Here is a 5,925-nt window from a genome sequence, read left to right as displayed (position 1 = left end):
CGCACGCACGCACACACACACACACAGACACACAAAACACACGCTTTCAGTGTGAAATACAAGGAATAGAATGCAATCTTTGCAGCGCCCAGGAGGATGGACTTTTACACAGACGGTACAATTTGGAAATGTCTGCCTTTCCATTGCAACACATTGAAAATGATAGATGAGGCTCCCAAATGACTGTTTTTGTCTTGTGAGTCATGCCACATGGATTTGAATGTATCCACAGCACTACTATCTCATTCCCACAAGCGAAACAAGGTCATCAAACTGCACCCTTTCACCGAGAGGAAGACGGCTGAACTTTGATTGAGTCTTTGTTTCACAGAGGTGCATCAAACACACACCCATCATCACATATTAGGTGCACACACCTCTGCACATAATCAACAAGTTTTATTAATATTGAGCCAACATTTAATGTGGGATTAGCCAAGAGTTATCTCTTACACACCCTGAGATTTAGCATAAGATTGTGCAAAACATCCTATGAGCAAAATGACCACAGTTTTTCAACATAAACTGTTTTGAGTTGAAAACTCGGGCACAAAAGACAGCGGAGGCCATGCATTCTTTCGAGGAATGCTAGACTTTTCATTTTAATTAACACATTTTGATGCTATGGTAAGCAAAAACATGTTTCTGGTCATGGCCGCTCTTCAGCTCTTGGCCAGCTCCGCCGAGCAGACGCATGACTTCATGCTCTGTAAAATTCACCTGATTCTCTTTCAAGGCACTGAACCATTTTTCGAGGCATCCTGGCAGCATAACTGCATGATGCATCACGCTTTAGTGCTGTACTTAGGCACAGATGTACTCTGGGTAATGAACTGTAGCGTGCCCCCCCCCTCCCCCATCTGCCCTATTTTTTGGGGGTTATTACTTCAGCTTCTCTGCACACATCTTCATATGTTTGTCATTGATGGCAAGTGATCAGACTGAAAAGAAATAACTTTATTGTGAGCAAAAGCAGCAACAGTAACTATAGGTTTGTACCCATGAATTACATACTCTCTGAACTGTCAGCTGTAAAAGTGGCTGAATAAAAGTTTCACATCTAGCTGCACTTCAGGGATGGGGCTTATGAAATATTGGAGTATTTGGAACTCACAGTAATACCTTTTGGACTATTAGTTATGTTTGCACATGGTTTCACCTGCCAACATTCTAGTCATTTTACTTAGGAACTGGGAGAAAAACCTCTGGAGTTATTGCATTGATTTTACATCACCACTGTTCAAACTCTTCCTTCAAGCTGGCACCATAAAATGTCTTTAGGAGGAAGAAAAGAAGAAGAAAAATAATTCGGCAACTTGATGTAATTTGCATGTTAAAAATTGTACAACCCCAATTCCTATGAAGTTGGGACATTGTGTGAAAACAAATAAAAACAGAACATGATTTGCAAATCCTTTTCAACCCATAGAATACACTCCAAAAGATAAGATATTTCATATTCAAACTGTCATGGTCTGCATCTGTGTGGGTGAGTGTGTCTGTTCTGTGAGTGATTTTTGGATACTCCTTATCCTTCATGTCTTCTGGTTTCTGTAACTCCCTGTTCAGCTCCTTCTGCCTGTCTCTGCTTCAGCCCCGCCCACACTCACCTGCTCCTCATGTTTCTTTCCCAGGTGTTTCTTGTTCCATCTCGTTAGTCCCTCTTTATATTCTATTCTCTGTCCTCAGTCTGGTGTCATTGCTTTGTTTGTATGATCGTCTCCAAAGTTCCTACGTATGTCTCCATAGTCAGTGTGTTGCCTTCCATGTTACCTGGTCATGTTTCAAGATTGTGTAGTAAGTACTTTTTATTAAAGGGCCAGTATTATGTGTTTCTCAGGCATATATTTAAATATTATACCATAATAAAGTATATATGTCACCTTTATGTGAGGATTGGTGGAGGAACAGACCCAGGGCGCAGGCAGGTTCAAAAAGGAACAAAAAGACTTATTAAATAACAGAAAATGCTGTTGTGGCAGCTCAAAAACAATTTACACTTTCTCAAAAACGCAGGCACGAGGGAGACAAAGCTCAGGAACAAAACACAACAATGATCCGACACAAGACTGAGACAGGACAGGGCTTAAATACACTGACAACTAATGAACGAACAGAAAACACCTGGGGAGAGACACGAGGGTGATCATCAAGGTGATGTGGGGCAGCTGAGCAGAGACACACAGGGGAGCATAGAAAACACTAGGAAAACCAAGGAAAATGAATACAGACTATGACACTTTAGTTGTTATTAAAATGCTGTTTTTATGTTTAAATAGAAAATAAACTTATCTTCTCACCACTTCCTCTTCTAAACGCCTTGAAATTGGCCTCTGTCTCTTTAAGAACCTCCTTCTGCTTCTGTTCCGTCCYGTTCAGTTAGTGGGGGTTGCGTGTGCGCTACAATACAGTTTACTTAGCATCTGAATATACATTTCCTCAAAGGTATTTTTAATCTGAAAAGAGCTTYACTGAGTGAGAAGTAATGTTGAGAGCTCAGCAGACAGTTAGGTTTCACTTTTYAAATGCTGATTGGCTGTCACTGTATGACATCATCAATAAAAAGCAGYCCCAGGCTCTGTTCTGTGTTTTAAGTTTCACTTTCTGTTTGTGCCAGATGAAGGCGAKCTGCAGCTCTGGCAGATATTGTCAGATCAMCACCAAAATKTATTAAGTTMTTTGTGACAACCCCAACTTGCCCTAAAAATCCGTTTGTAACTACATGAGTAAACTTGTGCACAGACAGATGAACGAAAACATAACCTCCATGGCGGAGGTAATAATGAACATCCAATGATTACTTTCTTAGAATTTAATTAAAATCTWCCCCCCTGGTTGGTTAGATAATTCACTGACAAATACACACAGGGCATACTTTTATTCACATCTCATCCAACCACTTCAGAGTATTGGGAAAAAGTCAGAGAAAAATGAAAATACCCGTGGAAACAAAACCAGTAAATCACAGTGGATACAGRCCGTTAGTAGTGACATCACATCGAGCATGTGAACTTTTAGGACTCTGCTTCGCTGCAGCTCAGGCTCAGTAAAGATTTTACACAAAAAGAAATTCCAACATTTGTTCTCATCCGTTCCCATTATCAGCTCCTTGTACAAGTCAGCAAATCTATTGTGTTTCCTGACAGACTGCAAGGAAAGGAGAATTCAGATAGCAGAGCAGGGACAGAGCCGAGGCAGGAAGATGCATTGCTCTTGTCTCTCTGGGCCTCAAACTATTTATCCGTGAGGCAAAAGGTCCRTTGTATCTGCAGAATTGACGGCTCTGTCAGTTTGCGTGTATGAAACCGTTTCCGTTTTTTGGTGGCATGGGCTTTTTTTTTCTACTACCGGTATATATTTATATATATATTGCAGTAGGCAAAAAAATCCCTCTGCCCACAGCTAAAACACTGAGATGGATGTCGGTGGATCTCTGTTAAGTTTGTACACCAGACTGGTGTGATAGGCAGAACATGTCAGAAACTCGGTTTCTTTGACATTTGGATGTTTTAGTCAGGTTTCAGTCTGCTAATGTGCACAGATGTATAACACCATATACTCACACCTAAACAGAGATCGGTCAACCAACAACAAAATCCTGCTGCCAGTTTCTTTAATCTGTCTACTTTTTGGGTCAAGACTGATGAAGTCACCTTTTAMTATAATTTTTCTCCAAGTGGCAAAATGTTTATTTTCTGTTCGTAAAATATCTCATGAACTACAAGATTGTAATGAAATGATCAAAAACCACTGGGTCTACATCTACAATAGATTAATTTTTGTGGTCTACCCGATTCAAGATGGCTGCCACAGTTAACGGATTATAGGAAACACAGCTAAGTGAGATAAAAACATAATAGGGTATAACTTAGTTTTACAGATATTGAGCTAAATGTGRTGCGGTSGCTGAGAGTTATCTCCAACTTCAAGCACCACTCAACATTTTAAAACTCTCATACTAATAACCAAATATACATTACATCTGCAACCAATTATTTACTAAGTATAAATTTGATGTGAATTAAAGCTTTATAAATGTCATTTGCAGCACATACTCTTAGCTCTAACAGAGCTCACATTACAACAAATGATATAAACCAAACTTTAGTCATTTTGGTCAAATCCTGAAATAGTTTTATAGTTCCACAAGATGTGAAACAGCCAATCAGTGACAACTTTATGTCGGACATCTTTTTCTTACTCATACTCTTGTAGAAGATGACGTAAATCATCATCTCTCCCAAAGCACTCCCAGTGTAGCACACGTACTGTACCATATAGCCAAGCATATGAACAACAACGATAGCAAGGTAGACAATTGTTTTTTTCCCACTTGATGTATCAAGACGTTTGGAGAGAGGCTCTTGTTGTCGGATAAGGAGTTGGAGGAAACTCTCTTTTTTTCTTGAGAAATGGAAAGAAGACTTGAACATCAGACGCATGTTTCATCTCGCAAATTTAACCATCCGCTTATGGGAGTGGACCATTTTCAGCAAAATGACGTGCAGAAGGAGGCGCTACTTTGCATAAACAAACACGCCTATGAAGTTCTCAACAATCACACACCACAAACCACGATGGTCTCCAAGACAGAGTTCTGGCTGGGGGCAACGTACAAGACAATGTGTTAGTGAGAGATAACAAATAGAAGATACGCAGTTCTCGTCATTCACTGAAGGCAAGACATGAGAATGGAAGTATAAATCTGCCTTAATACGTTAAGACATTGCACACATGTACAGCACATATTCTCAGACAAAGCTCACATATTTTACTGATACTCCAAGCAAAAAGAAGACATTAGTAGTTTTTGGATTAACTACCATGAAATATAATTTCAGTATGGTAATTTACGTCCTTATCTGTACAACCAGCAGGTCAACAATCTTTTTATTTTGTTTTTGTGAATTAAACTTTTCTTTAATGAATTGCACATTATTAATTCACAGAGTTGTTGCAGTAATTGCTATTTGTTTTATGTTTACTCCAGCCTATTTTGTTCCTTTTCCATTAAGTGTCCCTACTTTCTTTCTCCCCCCACTTTAGTTGCTGCTCCAGTAGTCCAAGCTCCCAGTGTCCCCTTTACTCTAATAAAGTTGTTTCTTTTCAGTCTGAGGCAATGGCCTGAGGACAAATCAATACGTCTGCACATTCAATGAGTGTGTCATTACAAAATACATTTCAAAAGAGCTGATAATTCATTTTAAACAGGGAACGCTCAATGATATATACAATATGGGATTATTTATTTCTTTTTACTGTGCCATAATTTAGCCTTATTTGAACTTAACCATACAGGTAGATTTTCTCTAAAATTACTGGATGTTTGGTTTAAACTATGTTCATTGTGTGATTGTTTTATCAGCATGTTTATTGTAAAATGCATTTACCATAACACATAACCTACTGTTTCTGGATGATCTATGTTTTGATTAAAACCATTAAAATCCCTCCAGTAATAAATTAGACCTTTTGACAACACAGSTGCTTCACAGTTGAGTGTGAAGCAACTGGGATGAGGATTAGGATCTTTAATCTGAGGTTATGGTCTTCAGTCAGAAAAGGGTGGACTTCCTTCTCTGGGTTGGGAGTGACCTACTACATCAAGTGGAGGATTTATATTTTCTCTTTGTTTTATTCACAAGTAAGGGAAGAATGGGGCGTATGATTGACAGAYGGATCAATGCGGCTCCCGTTGGTTCAGCGTTGGGAAGAGGGAGCTGAGCTGCACGGGCAAGCTCTCGTTACCAGTCAGTCTAAGTTCCTTTTCTCACCTATGAACACGAGCTCTGGGTAGTGACCAAACAAACAAGATTGTGGGTACAGGCATTGAAATTAGCGGGCTTTCTCTAAGACAGGGTGAGAAGTTCAGTTGTCCAAGAGGGAGTACAAGTAGGGCCGGTCTCCTCCACATCGAAAGGAGCC

General features: G+C 39.6%; 1 protein-coding gene across 1 annotated transcript in view; it reads right to left on the bottom strand.

Annotated features, from left to right (window-relative positions):
• The window catches only part of bbox1 (butyrobetaine (gamma), 2-oxoglutarate dioxygenase (gamma-butyrobetaine hydroxylase) 1), a 47,733-nt gene extending 45,750 nt beyond the window's left edge, over window positions 1–1,983 (bottom strand). The window contains exon 1 of the mRNA XM_014016995.1: window positions 1,884–1,983. The gene's annotated coding sequence lies outside the window, so the exon portion shown is untranslated. The remainder of the gene's footprint in view (window positions 1–1,883) is intronic.
• Window positions 1,984–5,925: the final 3,942 nt, after the last annotated feature.

Source organism: Austrofundulus limnaeus, unplaced genomic scaffold (genome assembly GCF_001266775.1).
Source record: "Austrofundulus limnaeus strain Quisiro unplaced genomic scaffold, Austrofundulus_limnaeus-1.0 Scaffold159, whole genome shotgun sequence".
Classification (NCBI taxonomy): domain Eukaryota; kingdom Metazoa; phylum Chordata; class Actinopteri; order Cyprinodontiformes; family Rivulidae; genus Austrofundulus; species Austrofundulus limnaeus.
This window is presented reverse-complemented; position numbering and strand designations above follow the sequence as displayed.